General features: G+C 49.1%; 1 protein-coding gene across 1 annotated transcript in view; it reads right to left on the bottom strand.

Moving 5' to 3' along the window:
• Positions 1-17,077, bottom strand: part of LOC126545625 (solute carrier family 15 member 1) — an 809,365-nt gene that overhangs the window by 286,654 nt on the left and 505,634 nt on the right. The window lies entirely within an intron of this gene.

The following is a 17,077-nucleotide window of genomic DNA, read 5'->3' as shown; positions in this document are numbered from 1 at the left end:
TTGCATCTGACCACTCCAACTAGGATCTTGTACTTGCCTTCGTCACATACGCATACAGCACCGCCTCTCAAGCCCCCCACTACCGGATTCTCGTCATTCTTTCTGCTTTACGGCGGCTATACCTCCAGCACGATTGACACGGTACTCCCGTAGTGGCCAGACTCTGCTGACGGCTCACCTGTTTCTACGGTCGCTCAGCACGCCGAGAAATGGCGACAACTGGCCCGTTCTTTGACCTCTGCTCCACAGCGTCGCCAAAAAGAGCGTCATGACCTCAACCCACCCCCTCACCGCTTCCCCATCGACTCATTCTTTAGGTCACGCCTATTGCTGCTCCTTTCGCGCAAGCTCCTCTCGAAGAACCGCTGGCCCTATTGCGTGGTAGCGCAGCCATCACCAGTTAATTACGTATCGCAATCTTCCGATCGCCGTCGTCGCGGGCGATAGACTGTGCACATTAACCGCATTGCAATTCGCTCACCTCTCCGCCAGGATTGCTACTCTTTCATTCGGGGGTTCATTGAGAGCATCGGCACGCTTAAAAAGCCCCGTCGCCACTCGCGCGGCTCGTACCCAGTTCGCTCGCCGGCTGCGCCCTACCTGCTCGTGCTGCGTTTGTCGCTGCTGCTCTGCGACCCGAATAAGCCCCCTTTACAGATGTAAATAAACGACAGATCCTCAGAGGTTTCAAAACCAAGAAACTCAACACTACAAAAGCACGTTTCTTTCACAAATAAGAAACTCCCGCTTAACTTTACATGTGTGATCAGAAGCTCAATAATAAAAAAAAGCGACCAGGTAAAATACGGAGGCATTAAACTCACGCGTAACCTTAACTGGGAACCACATATCTCGGCCATGTGTCAAGAAGCCGAGGGCAAACTATCCTTTTTAAAAAGGAAACTGCGAACTGCACCACCACCACCTCGAACTAAACGCGAACAAAACGCGTGCAAAACACTGATAAGGCCATACCTAGAATACGCCGATATAATCAGGAGTCCTCATCAAAAATACCTTATCAATAAAATAGAGCGCATTCAAAAATTCGCATTCCGGTTTGTATAGTCAGATTACAAAATGCAATTTAGTGTCTCAGGTCTGATCGCAAGGGCAGACCTAAAATCCCTCTCGCAGAGAATAATAATTTCTTAACTGAAATTCATTCATCAGTTATGCTATAGTCAATTCCAGATTACACATTCTCATTGCCTGCATGGCCCTCCTTGACGTTCCAACAGGCTAAAACATTCTAAAACCATCCATCTACCCCCAATTAGTTTTGACGTTCACGAACACTCCCCTTTTCCGTCGGCCATTTCCCAGTGGAACACGTTAACAAATGATATTGTATGTTACAATGACATCGACATTCTTATGGACCTCCTTCAGTGTATTGACTTCTCACAATCAATTTTTTTTACTATGTAGTCGCATTTGCCATTACGTTTCTGTACCACTCCTGCACGGGCCGTGAAGGGCCTGCAGTATATTCAACTAAAGAAAAACCTGACTTTCATTCATGTAGAATAATGCAACCAATGTAATCCACCAAATGAAACATGCTTCAATGGATGAACGGCACTACGACAAGCGAACAGTGGTAATATATTGCAACATAGGCGGAACTTTTCCCGCAATCATCCGCAATTCCCTGCGACACCATGTATTCATATCCAACAGTTATCAGACAGCACAATATTGCCGCACATGATAATTTAGAAAACATTCGACTTACTAATTTTGCTGCCCGTCGGACACTCAGAGTTTGTGCTATGGGGACTGAAAGAACATAGCGCGATGTTCATTAGCGGATCGTTCTGTATTTATCGTCACGAGGAGACAGCGCGTCGGATGCGGCTGCGCGAACTTGCTCGATGACAAAACATTTACCGCCCTTCCACTACTGTGAACCGGGGTGGCAGCGAAGCTCGGTATCCGCTTCATTGCAACGCCTCGGCTTCGCGCTCCTTCAGCGGGAAGTCGGCACATCGACGACGAGCCCTTTCTCGAGCGAGTTCCCAGCGGCGTATATAAAACGCTGCCTGTTCTTCGGCCGAACGCATGACAATGAACCAACTTGCCCAACAACGCATTCTGCCGAACGCGTGGCGCACGGCCCGTTCCAGCTGCCGTTTCTTCAACACAGCCTGCTCTTCGGCAGAACGAACCAAACGCGGCCTCCCCGTCTGACTGCCGGGCCTGAACTGGCGAAAAAAATCTCAATGCCCTACCAATCTGTGAAGAAGGATGACCAGCGAAGCTGTGTATGTGGGCCCCTTAATGACGAACTGCACCTCCGCCGCGGGTCAACCCGGCATTGCACTATCTTCGGGATCGGCTCACGTATGGGGAGTCCTTAACGCCTGCTTCACCTCCGCCGCGGGTCGGCTCGGCACTGCACTATCTTCGGTATCGGCCCACGTATGGGCAGCGCTTAACGCCTGCTTCACCTCCGCCGTGGGTCGTGCCGGTATTGCACAATCTTCGAGATCGGATTACGTATGGAGTGTGCTTTAACGCCTGATTCACCAGCGCCGTGGGTCGGGCCCGTATTGCACTACCTTCGGGATCGGCCCACGTATGAAGAGGGCTTAACGCCTGCTTCACATCTGCCGCGGGTTGGCCCGGCATTGCCCTAGCTTCGGGATCGGCCTACGTAGGAGAGTGCATAACGCCTGCTTCAGCTTCGCCGCGGGTCAGCCCGGCATTGCACTATCTTCGGGTTCGGCCCACGTATGGGGAGTGCTTAACACCTGCTGCACCTCCGCCGCGGGTCGGGCCGGTATGCACTACCTTTTGGATCGGCCCGACGGATGGGGAGTGCTTAACGCCTGCTCATCTCCGCCGCAGGTCGGCCCGGCATTAGAATATCTTCGGGTTCGGCCCACGTGCGGGAAGTGCATAACGCCTGCATCACCTCCGTCGCAAGTCGGCTTGCGTAGCACTACCTTCAGGATCCGCCCACCTATGGGGAGTGCTTAACGCATGCTTCACCTCCGCCGTGGGACGGGCCTTTTTTGCAATATCTTCGGAATCGGCCCACCTATGGCAAGTGCTTAACATCTGGTTCACCTCAGCAGCGGGTCGGCCCTGCATTGCCCTATCTTCGGAATCGGCCCACCTACGGGAAGTGCTTAATGCCTGCATTACCTGCGCCTCGGGCCCGTATTGCACTATCTTCGGGTTCGGCTCACGTGCGGGAAGTGCTTATTGCCTGCATCACCTCCACCGCGGGTCGTCCCTCCATTCCACTACCTTCTGGATCGGCCCACGTACGGGAAGGGCTTAATGATTGCATCACCTCCACCACGGGTCAGGCCCTTATTGCACTTTTTTGGGATCAGCCCACGTACGGGAAGTACTTAATGCCTACATCACCTCTGCCGCGCGTCGGCCTTGCATCGCCCTATCTTTGGGATCGGCCCATGTACGGGAAGTGCTTAATGCTTCCATCACCTCCACCGTGGGTCTGCCCGTCACTGCACAACTTCGGGTCCGGCCCACGTATGGGGAGAGCTTAACGCCTGCTTCACCTCCGCCGCGGGTCGGGCCGGTATTGCACCATCTTCGGGTTCGGCCGACGTATGGGAAGTGCTTAACGCCTGCTTCACCTCCGCCACGGGTCAGCCCGCCATTGCCCCATCTTCGGGATCGGCCCCCCTACGGGAAGTGCTTAACGCCTGCATCACCTCCACTGCGGGTCGGCTCACATAGCACTACCTTCGGGATCGGCCCACGTATGGGGAGTTCTTAGCGCCTGCTTCACCTCCGCCACTGGACGGCCCGGCATTGCGCTATCTTCGGGTTCGGCCCACGTGGGGGAAGTGCTTAACACATGGTTCACCTTCGCTGCTGGTCGGCCCGGCATTGCCCTGTCTTCGGGTTCGGCCCACCGGGGGGAAGTGCTTAACACATGGTTCACCTTCGCTTCTGGTCGGCCCGGCATTGCTCTATCTTCGGAATCGGATTACGCATGGAGAGTGCTTAATGCCAGCTTCACCTGAGCCGTGGGTCTGGCCCTTTATCGCACTATCTTCGGAATCGGCCCAGATATGGAGAGGGCTTAACGCCTGCTTCACCTCCGCCGTGGGTGTGCCCGGCACAGCACTATCTCCGGAATCGGCCCATGTGCGGGGAGTTTTTTGCTTACCACTCCAACGACACGAAAAATTCCTTGAATGGTAGAGGTATACATCTTCGCTGTGAAACGGCGGATACGAGGCGACCGAACACGCGATCACACCCTTTCATTTCTCCGGGGGGAAGCGACGCCTGTGATTGCCTCGTGCCTCTCGCTTCGTCGGCTTCTTCATGCATATAAAACCCCACTTTAAAGGTCGCGTATGATGAACCGACAATGGCTGAATTGGTTATCGTTGTGGTTTCGCAACCCAGAGGTCCGTGGTTAGAATCCGCCGCCGGACAAGTCATTTTTATTCTGACGTTGCTTGGATTTTTTCGTACGGCAAAACCAACGCCGTCGCCGACACGAGTCAGGCAATATAAGCTTCGCTTGAAAAAGACCTGCACTTATACCTTTCGCCAATGAATGCCGTGGGCTAGGTCACGCAGAATTTGAAACGAAGCGCACGCCCCACTTTAAGCAAACATAACGAAAAAAAAAAAGAAAACTCGGACGAAACCACTGCGTTCAAGTGAGCATCCGTATTCCGCATCCACATAACAGCTGGTTTGCACGGTCCTGCGAAGTCTTGTGTCAGAATCACTGACTGGCAGGGGTCACCAAGAACGAACTAATTAATTGTGAACTAGAAAAAAATGAAAATTTTTTGTTTTAGTATAGGAAAAAATATTTTAAACGGAATGTTTACTCGTATGACAGCATTGCAATTAAACCATTTTCGAGCATTGTTTTTTTTTTCAGATAGGTTTTCTAATTTCAGTGTTTTCCCCCCTCACCTAGTCGCGCTTCATTCGCGCACCAATAACTGATATTTCTGGCTATAGGTTTTGATATGCCCTTCGTTCCTAGCTTTGCGACCTATTTAGATGGACGTTGGCTGCGGGTGCCGTGGAAGCCGGCAACTCAGCGCATATGAAGGCCGTCTCAAACATCGTAAACCCGTCTCAAACCCCTCAAACATCGTAAACTCGGGACACAATTTGAAGAGTGCCGCCTCCTCCTCGCTCGCCCTGGCCGACGCCGCGTCGCTATTGGCTTAATAGCATCAGGTGGGCTTTTGCGCCCGCTTCATTTTTTTACTATCGCTCTCCACTGCCATTTTCGCTTGAGAAGCGTCTACATGGCTTGGAACGCATGCGGTTGTCGTTGCTGTTCCGTGTAGTTTTGGTTTGCGAACGCCTTCAATTAGGTTGTGGCAAGTGCGGCGTCGCTTCACAGCACGTTCCATCACCTTGACCTTCGCGCATTCGGATGCCTAAACCGTTTCAAATACTAGAAGCTCTTCTCGATACCGTCTGGTAAGCGCTACGGGCTGAGAAGAAAAAGATGGATTCATCGAATCGGGATAGACAACTTGAGACCAACATCGTCCACACGACTATGCGAGGTAAGTTGCGAGTCTCTGATGGTATAGTATGTGTCAAGCTTGCGTAAGTTGTTGCGGACCCTAGCGTAATAGATCTTCTACAATTCATTCATTAAGAATGTTGCTATTTCTCCGCACGATTCCAACGTAACGTGTACTTTGTTTATATGAGCAGTAGGCTTGAATTCGCGGGAATGCGAGGCTGCATGCGGAAACGTGATTACGAAACTTTCAATATTCAGCACAGCCCTCTTAAGAAGCGTTCGAGCGTGAAAACTCATCTTAGGAAAGCAACTCTCTGCCTTTTGTGGTTAGTTATTAGCCTTCTTTAGAGAGAGTAGCTTTATCTGCCTATTCTTTTCGTGGTCGTCGTTGGCGGTCGCCCGGTGGATTTGCGATACAAAGGCACCGATGAAAAGCGTGCGCGCTCTTCCGAAACGGGGCGCGCTCGTCGCCGAACAACAGCATCGCCGGTCTTTGAGACATACGTGGTACTTCGGGTGAGCTTTAAAGTGCGTGAAGGATGCGACGGTGGAGCACTCGCAAAGAAAACGTGCTGTGGCCAGCTGGCCTAGCCGTCGTTCGTTTGCTCGTTCGTTTATCGTTCGCACGCTCGTTCGTTCAAATATTAGTTCGTATGGCCACTATGTCTCTGAGACGCACTTGCTGGAGGGCACTTGGGCTGGTGCGCTTAATTACGTAATGGTGCTGATTATCAACCACTCGGTCCCACGAATGTTTTGGCGGGACCGCGAGACCGTTCCAATGTGCAATAATTCTAGGTAGTGGTGATGAGTTAAATGCCTGCGTTTGACCATGAATGCGCATGAAACTACGAGCTCGTTGAAGGCTCTTTAGCACTGTGTGTGTCAGATGCCTTTCTGTTGTCCTTGTTCAGCTTGCGCTACAAAAAAATACGATATGCCGTACCAACAAGCCCCTATAGCTATCCTCATCGACTTGACATCTCGTTCAACGGGCTCTTTAGCGCTGTGCGTGTAAGATGTGCCTCCCTGTTGTCCTTGCTCAGCTTGCACTACAACAAAACAACATATGCCGCACCAACAAGCCCCTATAGCTATCCTCATTGAATCTGGCTGCCCTGTTCTGAACGGCTTCCAACATACGGATTACATAATCTTGATATAGTGACCATGTGCGTGAAGCGTATTCTAGATGTGGGCGTACATAAGTAAGATATGCTAATTTTCGTACATTAGAAGGCGCGTTGCGCAAGTGTCTACGGAGGTAGCCGAGAGATTGAGAAGCTTTGGATGAGACAGCTGCTACATGCGTTGTCCAGGATAACTCCGATGAAAGGTAAACGCCGAGCTATTAGTACGATCGGACAGTCGAAACTATGGTATTACCAATGCAATAGTGAAACCCTGAGTTAGTGCGCTTTCGACTAAACAAGATTAACTTGCATTTGGAGGCTTCAAGGGACATCTGCCAAGATACGCACCATCTATAGGTCACTTATAGATGCTGATAGTCATAGATAGTCATATAGGTTCAAGGTCATTTTCGAGAGTCAAATGATCATCGAAACATTTATTATTGCGGCAGATGACGCAGTCGTCAGCGAAAAACCTAACTGAGGATGAAAGGTTAGCGGACAAGTCGTTGATGTATATTAAGAACAGTAATGCACTTAGCAAACTGACTTGGGGCACACCAGACGGGACGTCGCAAAGGTTAGACTAAATGCTGTTGACCACTGGAAATTGCTTACGCGAAGGCAAAAAGTTACGTAACAAAATGTATTGGCAGACTTTATTTGTGTCTAGCATGTATGCGAGGATTAGAGGAGGGGGGACGCGTTAGCACTCGAAAGTGCTAACGCGTACTGAGTTTGCAGCTTACAACCTCTGTGGCATCGCACCTTACGCCTCTATTATTCGCTTGTCAACAGCATGCGAGACAGCGCGAGTGTATGTTGTGGCAGACTTCGCCAAAACCCGCCTGGTGCACTCAGTAACTCACCTGTAAGCAGCGCCAAGGCAGGCTAATCCATAAGCGACTGTGCGCTTCCATAACCATCAGATGCGCCTTTATGGAGGTGCTACTTCACTGCCTGCACCCGATCCAGAGCATTCAATGGATACTGAAACCTTCTTCGGCACTACTGCGTGCGACTGACACTGTGCCTTTCTAAAAACTTTTCTATGGTCTGTATTATGTATATTATTTATTTATTTACTTGGGCAAAACAAAAACAATGTTTGCCCGCAAGGAAAGGCATAAGGAGGGCGTAATCCTCCTGACTAAGGCATTTACCTCACTGGAGCAGCAGAAGCAGCAGTTTACTTATAAAACGAAATACAACTAATAAGACAGAAAACATCAACACTATTTACACAAAATTTTAAACACATTGAAAAGCATCAATTGTTAGCAAAATAGCAAGTAACTAAATTAATGCAGCACTCCAAAAAATAAGAACATTCTGTTACTAATAAAGTTGTACATTCAGAATATAACATTTATAACATCACTATTGACATCAAGCAATTTAAAACTCCATTAACATTCGTTAAACATGCTGTGATCAGAAAATAGTATGCTTTGTATTGCATGTTTAAAATTCCGAATTGTTCTAGAATTTATAACTTCGTCAACAATGTTATGGTACCGTATTACATAAAGACATAATTTTATATTCGATCGCTTGCGTGCCATATTTCGTCCTTGGTATCAATATTAGTATTGAAATGCGACGTAAGCTGTATCCTGTGTCTCTACTCAGGTAACGATTTGAAAATACTTACCCGAGTCATTTCCCGAGCCCTTTATTCCGTTTCCGTTATCACATGTTTTACGCGTCGCTCACGGATACCGCCTTCATGTCTTACCTCGACCTTCACTTGTGCGTTCCAGCTATACGAAAAAGTGCAGTGCGGCATGACTGAGCCAAAGGCTGCCGAAGTTGCCTAATTTATGATAATTTGTCAGCACCTTGCTGACGTGTTTTTCCACGCACACAACAGCAGAGGTCACTGGTGGCGTCAGACGGATACTGTCCTTTGATAACTAGCAGGGCCCTCACGTTTTCATAGTGGAAAGCTTTAGACGGCCTTGTTCGTAAAACATAAAACCGTGAGACATTCTGGTGGCTCAGTCACGACAGCGGCGCAGAAAAAGTGACAGAAAGAGTGCGGTGCTGTTTAGTGCAAACATTTCGATTTGGTCTAGCTGTTCAGTATACACGCGATGCATGCAGCTCATAGCTCGGTTCGAGTATTCCGTGCCGATTATTTACGCGTTCACAAGAAGATTGCTAAGAAAAACATATTTCGTTGCTTAAACGTTTTGGATGTTGCGCCCCTGCGGAAGCTACTGCAAGAGGCTGAGGATATTCGCGACACCGACGAGGTCTGCCAGCACTGCTTTAACGCCTCAAATTAATCCTGTCTTCACCTAGCGACACCCGCGATGAAGAGGCATTGTTTCAGGAAGGAGAAGCGATTGATCACTTGAACAAGTATGTTGTGGGAACTCCATTTCGTTGCAGCGCCAGGCGGCGTAGGAGCCGCCTCGCGACGAGGTCGCTTTCGAACTTTGCGCACGCGGTCCCTCTCTCTCGATCCTCCGAGGGCGCCGAACAGAAGCGAGACCGTCCGCCCCCGAACGGCTCACCCGATTGGTCTATTGGGGTGGGACCCCGCGTTCCCTTTCACCTGGCGGTGCAAGCCGACCGAGGAGCGGCAACGCGGGGAGAAGCTCAGCGAAACGGTGCGTACTGACTTCCGGTTCTCCCGGCAGAAGACCAGGTGGGGTGATGAAATAAAGAAATTCGCAGGCGCTAGCTGGAATCGGTTGGTGCTGGACAGCGGTGATTGAAGATCGCAGGGAGAGGCCTTTGTCCTGCAGTGCGCATGAAATAGGCTAATGATGATGATGATGACTGCGCAAGGAAGGCCAAATCCTGTTCTGGTGAAGGAAGGTCTTTGATGAAGCTTACGAGGCATTCGTCATTTAGTTGGCTTAGATTACTATAGCCCCACTGGCTCTCGACAATTTTTTGCCGGTGTCAGGCGCCACTCTAAGCATGAAAAACTTGGAGGACGCTTAAGCTTCGCCTTCAAGAGTGGAACGCGATAGCGTTCGCACCACCCACTCATTCGCTCGGCATGCTCTTGAGTCACACAAAGATGAAACGTGCGCCTGAGCAAGCGGAACGAACAAAAGAACTCGGTGTCTCGGAGGGAGAAACGATCTACGCGAGCCAAACGTCGTGATCGGCACGGGCAGCCAGGCCGCGACGCGCCATGAAGGCGGACGCGATCATGGGGCTGACGCCTCGATGGGATCGTCCTCTATCTCGCTTGGGAGCACCACGCAGACGCCTGACTCCTCGCCAGCAGCACGGCACACATCGCAGGGGGCGCTTACCCACCAGACGCGCTACGGCGCCGTGATCCCGTGAGAGGCGTCCCGCATCGGACGCTGCACCTTAGAATCGCGCTGTGAGCGGAAAGAGGAGCCGCGTCGCCTAAACACGAGGCTTCGAGTGACGCATGCTGGAAGTTGGAAGGGCAGAGAGCGAGAAAACTTATTAAACGCAAGGGTATTGGGACATCCTCGCACCGATCCCCGGACGGGCCCAATGCGCACAAACGAGACGAAGGGGAGGAGCGGGCGAGTGCTGCGCCAGCTGTCGGGGCAGTGCCATACATTGCGAGGAGGGGGTCTTCGGTGTTTGCCGCAAAGTGGCTCTGCGTGTGCGCCAAGCGCAGAAGAAATGTAGCGCAAACGTACTTCGCTACGCGTTTAACTGCTGCTTCTGTAATTTACATGCTTATAATTACCTATATACACTGCAGTATAACTTTCTACGGAACGTTTCTAAGGCAACACTCCATTAACTAGAGGCGCTTTTGCCAGCTTTGAACCATCGAACTCGTGGCTGAGTGGTAGCGTCTCCGTCTCACACTCCGGAGACCCTGGTTCGATTCCCACCAAGCCCACTGGCAAATTGTTTTTATTTATGAATTGCCTTCCGCCATTTTTCGCTCACGGCCAACGCCGACGACACCGGCTTTTCTGCGACACGAGCTCCTTAACGCTCTCGCGTTAAAATTTAGCGAACTAGACAACAATTCCAACCTGCGACCTTCAGAGCCCGGTGTTCGGCCTCTGCTTCACGCCACCACGGTCCACCAATCAGCTTATTCCCCAGTCACACGAACATGTGAAAGGTCATTTGAAGTTAAGGAGCATTGAGCTTTCAAAGGCACATTAGTTCAAGGGATATATGTCGGTGCTACACGGTCTCTATGTAGTCTCCGTTGGAGCTCTTAACAGAAACCGCAACGTATCCTTAACGCTGCCATCGCCTCGAAAGTAATAAATATGGCCGAAATGCGTCTTATAATAAATGTGTCACATTTTTTTAGCAACATTTATTTTTCCTAATACATAGAAACATCAAAACAAAATGCACACGTAGTAAACACATTACTTTACCACATACAGATGTACTTATAGTAATGATGGCCACCATGTGTACCGCTTCGTACACCGCACGTAGGAGTCGATTTTTCGTTGTTGCCTTAGCTTCAGCTGCTTTGTTTCATTCGTTGTGGTTAGGCAGCGGTAGGTACGCGTAAACGCGGTAAAATAAAGAACTACAAAACAAAAGTGACGAGGGAAGAAGACGCGCAGAAAAAAAACCGAGGACACTGGGATGCCTAGAAGCCGCTAACCAAAGAACCAAATCGCACATGGCACAAGTGTTGTGTCAATGTTGCTGCTGACGACAGGCCGTGCCGGTGTTGCTGTACCGGCGCTTTCATGATGGAGATTGCGGGTGTCCCGAAAGTGTTTAGTACTTTAGTAATAGTATTCAGTACTTATAAGCTCGTTCTGAAGAGGTAAAAATTGAACTTCCATATTTTTAGAGATTATTTTTTCTGCTGTCGGACGCCCTCTAGGCTCGAGAGTATTGCCTTGAGGTTTCAAAGGACGAGCGCGCACTACTTTGACTCAAAGCTCTCTTCCAGTAGGGCTCCTTTGCTGTGCCTGTGTGACAGTGCGCATTCTCCCTTGAAGTAATGGATTTTTGGTTCAAAGGACTTTGAAAGTGCCCGTGTGACTGGGGTATTACTGCTCTTCAAAGGCAGTACAAATTCACTGCCACACCACTAGACAGCCATAAATATGCGCTGTAGACAGCATGGAGGATGCGACCAGTGTTGCGATAGCGCATTCTTTATAGCTGTTGCATACAGCATGTTAAAAAACAATGACAAGCCGTAATTATGCGGAGAAGGAATAAAGTGCCGCAGAGAGACAAAGCCTACACCAAGAGCTCCAGTGACGCCATTTACAGAGGCTTTCTTGACTGTTGGTCGACTGCAAGACGCTGCTGGCGATTACATTACAGCGAGGAATGTCGTTTCAACTTGCAAGATGCCACAGCGTAATTATTCAGTTCTCGATACTCAGACTTGGTGAGGGGCCCTTTACGATAAGCAAATAGCAGAAAACGCACAGTGACGTTAAAGAAGGCCGTTTGGTACGCGCCCTAATTAAGGCTCTTATTTATTCGAATACCAACATTTCTCCTGACGACGATAGAGTACGGTGCATTAGTGCAACGATGTGCTACGCCGGTAGTGATAAGGTCATAGCACCTTTATTCGAGAGCAAACGGAGGCTGTACATTCGTTGGTTCCCACAGGGGTGTGAAAAAAGTATCTTCCGTTCCACTTCTTTTTGATTTCTTAAGAATGCGAGCGGCCATTGCGCCCTTAGCACACTGCACTCACTCAGAGATGGAGTCGGTGCATATGCAAAGACAGGATTTGCGTATCGCCGACGATGACTTCTATGCAGGTCTTAGACGTCCATTCCTGCGGCGGCAGCGTAACCGAGCGAACAACTACAGCGAAAGAGCAAACGCGGAGAGACACGACCCGCGGCGGAGACCAAAGACGACGGCCTGTTCAGTGACGCGCCCGCGCGAAACTGGTGTCGTGCGGACCCGCCCGACCGGCCGATGCGTACTCGTACCTGGTTGCAGCCTGACAGCTCGTTTCGCACTATATCGTCTGCTCGCATCGTCTCTTGCTCGCGCTTGTTTGGTTAGCTTAGCTTGTTCTGATTCGCGCTTGTTTCGATTGTCATGGTTTCCGATTGTTTTGTCATTTGATTTTATGCGCGGCGCGAATTGTGCAGTACTTTCTGGAAGCCACGCGGGCACCAGCGATTACACTAGAACCTTCGACGAGTCATGTATAAAAGCCGACGAGCTTGAACCGCGCATCAGATTTTCGACCGATTGCCGACTCTGCTACATGTCTCTCTCAAATCTCTCTCAGTATATCACGAAATAAAACACGCATAGAGCTGCGCTCAAATTTTGAATTATGGAGTATTGTAATCGTAGGTGATTTTTTTATAAATACTTTCCTCTAAATTACATGTGGGAGCAATCACCTGGAACTGCTCCGCATGATTACTTACGCCACTTATAAATTTATTGCGACAGCTTTACAGACGCACGACGCCAACTTCGGTCAGCGTCTCAAAGCGCTAGCAGCCACGAGTAAAGACTGCTAGAAGCTGGCACGTGAATCAGGCGACAGACGTTTCGAAGAGCAGCTTTGGCACGAGAGAAACGTGAGTGCCAACGCGACCTAGTGTTGAGAGCAATGGGCTGCTGTGCTGGAAGACAGGCCTTTCGTCTTGCCATCGGTCCCGCATTTCTTTATGGCACTGTAGGCGGAGGAGCACGCCTGGAGTGCGGCCTGATCCCGGTGACCAGAACCGGTGACGCACTCTCTCAACAGAGCAGGATTAACCACCCTGGTGCAGTACTTGGCCACAACCTCGTATATGAATACAATGAAACCCCCGCTCTCAGTCCCCAGCAGCCGGGAAGCAATTGACCATGGCGGCGACCAGATCTGCGACGCAGCAGAGGGTGCTAAGAATGCCGGGTTCCGGACAGGCCGCATTGGAATCTGAACCTGGCAACGCTTAACGTTAGAACGTTATCTAGTGAGGCGAGTATAGCAGTGTTATTGGAGGAATTAGAGGGTAGTAAATGGGATATACTAGGGTTCAGTGAAGTTAGGAGGACAAAAGAAGCATATACAGCGCTAGAAAGCGGGCACGTCCGGCGCTACCGGGGCTTAGCTGAGAGACGAGAACTAGGAGTTGGATTCCTGATTAATAAGGATATAGCTGGTAACATACAGGAATTCTATAGCATTAACAAGAGGGTCGCAGGTGTTGTGAAACTTAATATAGAGGTACAAATTGAAGGTAGAAAAGGTCTACGCCCCTACATCCAGTCATGATGACCAGGAAGACGAAAGCTTTTATGAAGACGTGGAATCGGCGATGGGTAAAGTCAAAACAAAATACACTATACTGATGGGCGATTTCAATGCCAGGGTAGGCAAGAAGCAGGCTTGAGACAAGTCAGTGGGGGAATATGGCATAAGCTCTAAGAATAGCAGGGGAGAGTTATTAGTAGAGTTCGCAGAACAGAATAATATGCGGATAATGAATACCTTCGTCCGCAAGCGGGTTAGCCGAATGTGCACGTGGAGGAGCCCAAATGGCGAGACTAGAAATGAAATAGACTTCATACTTGGCGCTAACCCTCGCATCATACAAGATGTGGACGTGCTCGGCAAGGTGCGCTGCAGTGACCTTAGGATGGCAAGAACTCGGATTAGCCTAGACTTGAGGAGGGCACGCAAGAAACTGGTACATAAGAAGCCAATCAATGAGTCAGCGGTAAGAGGGAAACTAGAGGAATTCCGGATCAAGCTACAATACAGGTACTCGGCTTCAACTCAGGAAGAGGACCTTAGTGTTGAAGCAATGAACGACAATCTAGTGGGCATCATTAAGGAGTGTGCAATAGAAGTCGGTGGTAACTCCGTTAGACAGGATACCAGTAAGCTATCGCAGGAGACGAAAGAATAGAACTGGCAGAACTTTCGAAGTTGATCAACAAGCGTAAGACAGCTGACATAAAAAAAATTAATTTATGGCGTTTTACGTGCCAAAACCACTTTCTGATTATGAGGCAGCCGTAGTGGAGGACTCCGGAAATTTCGACCACCCGTAGTTCTTTAACGTGCACCTAATTTTAAGTACGCAGGTGTTTTCGCATTTCGCGCCCATCGAAATGCGGCCGCCGTGACCGGGATTCGATCCCGCGACCTCGTGCTCAGCAGCCTAACACCATAGCTACTGAGCAACCGCGGCAGGTTGCTGACATAAGGAACTATAATATGGATAGAATTGAACATGCTCTCAGGAACGGAGGAAGCCTAAAAGCAGTGAAGAAGAAACTAGGAATAGGCAAGGATCAGATGTATGCGTTAAGAGACAAAGCTGGTTATATCATTACTAATATGGATGAGATAGTTCAAGTGGCTGAGGAGTTCTATAGAGATTTATGCAGTACGAGTGGAACCCACGATGATAATGGAAGAGAGAATAGTCTAGAGGAATCCGAAATCCCACAAGTAACGCCGGAAGAAGTAAGGAAAGCCTTGGAAGCTACGCAAAGGGGGAAGGCAGCTGGGGAGGATCAGGTAACAGCAGATTTGTTGAAGGACGGTGGGCAGATTGTTCTAGAAAAACTGGCCACCCTGTATACACAATGCCTCATGACTTCGAGCGTACCGGAATCTTGGAAGAACGCTGAGATAATCCTAATGCATAACAAAGGGGACGCCAAAGACCTGAAAAATTAAAGACCGATCAGCTTACTGTCCGTTGCCTACAAAGTGTTTGCTAAGGTAATTGCAAATAGAATCAGGAACACCTTAGACTTCTGTCAACCAAAGGACCAGGCAGGATTCCGTAAAGGCTACTCAACAATAGACCATATTCACACTATCGATCAGGTGATAGAGAAATGTGCGGAATATAACCAACCCTTATGTATAGCTTTCATTGATTACGAAAAAGCGTTTGATTCAGTGGAAACCTCAGCTCTCATGGAGGCATTACGGAATCAGGATGTAGACAAGCCATATGTAAAAATACTGAAAGATATCTATAGCGGCTCCGCAGCCACCGTAGTCCTCCACAAAGAAAGCAACAAAATCCCAATAAAGAAAGGCGTCAGACAGGGAGATACGATTTCTCCAATGCTATTCACAGCGTGTTTACAGGAGGTATTCAGAGACCTGGAGTGGGAAGAATTGGGGATAAAAGTTAATGGAGAATACCTTAGTAACTTGCGATTCGCTGACGATATTGCCTTGCTTAGTAACTCAGGAGACCGATTGCAATGCATGCTCACTGACCTGGAGAGGGAAAGTAGAAGGGTGGGTCTAAAAATTAATCTGCAGAAAACTAAAGTAATGTTTAACAGTCTCGGAAGAGAACAGCCATTTACAATAGGAAGCGAGGCACTGGAAGTCGTAAGGGAATACATCTACTTAGGGCAGGTAGTGACGGCGGATCCGGATCATGAGATGGAAATAATCAGAAGAATAAGTATGGGCTGGGGTGCGTTTGGTAGGCATTCTCAGATCATGAACAGCAGGTTGCCATTATCCCTCAAGAGAAAAGTGCATAATAGCTGTGTCTTACCAGTACTCACCTACGGGGCAGAAACCTGGAGGCTTACGAAAAGGGTTCTACTCAAATTGAGGACGACGCAACGAGCTATGGAAAGAAGAATGATAGGTGTAACGTTAAGGGATAAGAAAAGAGCAGATTGGGTGAGGGAACAAACGCGAGTAAATGACATCTTAGTTGAAATCAAGAAAAAGAAATGGGCATGGGCAGGACATGTAATGAGAAGGGAAGATAACCGATGGTCATTAAGGGTTACGGACTGGATCCCAAGGGAAGGGAAGCGTAGCAGGGGGCGGCAGAAAGTTAGGTGGGCGGATGAGATTAAGAAGTTTGCAGGGACAACATGGCCATCACAATTAGTGCATGACCGGGGTATTTAGAGAAGTATGGGAGAGGCTTTTGCCCTGCAGTGGCCGTAAATAGGCTGATGATGATGATGATGAGGAGGAGGAGGAGGAGGAGGAGGAGCTATCTAAGAACGCTCGACATGTGCTAAGTGTCACAGTGTGCGCGAAATTGCAAGTGTGCAAGTGCAGAAACGTCACTGTGATATACGAGTGTGTTCACGGTCGGCCATGAGCAAAGTACGCACCGCCTTAGAAACGTCTACCACACGTTGGAAGAAGTGGGCCGATCCTGTAGAAAGTGTATTAATAAACTGCGCTGCTCCCGCACTACGATGGGCCTGGTCATCGCTATGGTACAAAATGTGGTGTATAAGATGAACTGTTTCATAGCATTGAAATAAGCGCTTCATGAAAGGTTTGCTTCACATAGATTCCAGCATTTGCGTTGAATCTGACTTGATTGCACCTATCTCAAGTTTACCTCTCCAACTCAGAATCACGCTATTGCATACTTTTCCAATTAGCGTTATTGCTAAATTCTGCAAGAATGTTGCTTAGAAAGTTGATGAGAGGCATCAAAAGCCTCGCTTTGTTATGCGGTGCCAGATGGCCTTTCAATCAGTCGTTTAAAGTTTCATATGACGGGATGCTAGCTTA

This window comes from Dermacentor andersoni, chromosome 1, assembly GCF_023375885.2.
Source record: "Dermacentor andersoni chromosome 1, qqDerAnde1_hic_scaffold, whole genome shotgun sequence".
Lineage (NCBI taxonomy): Eukaryota > Metazoa > Arthropoda > Arachnida > Ixodida > Ixodidae > Dermacentor > Dermacentor andersoni.
The sequence above is the reverse complement of the archived record's forward strand: the minus strand, read 5'-3'. Positions and strand labels throughout refer to the sequence as shown.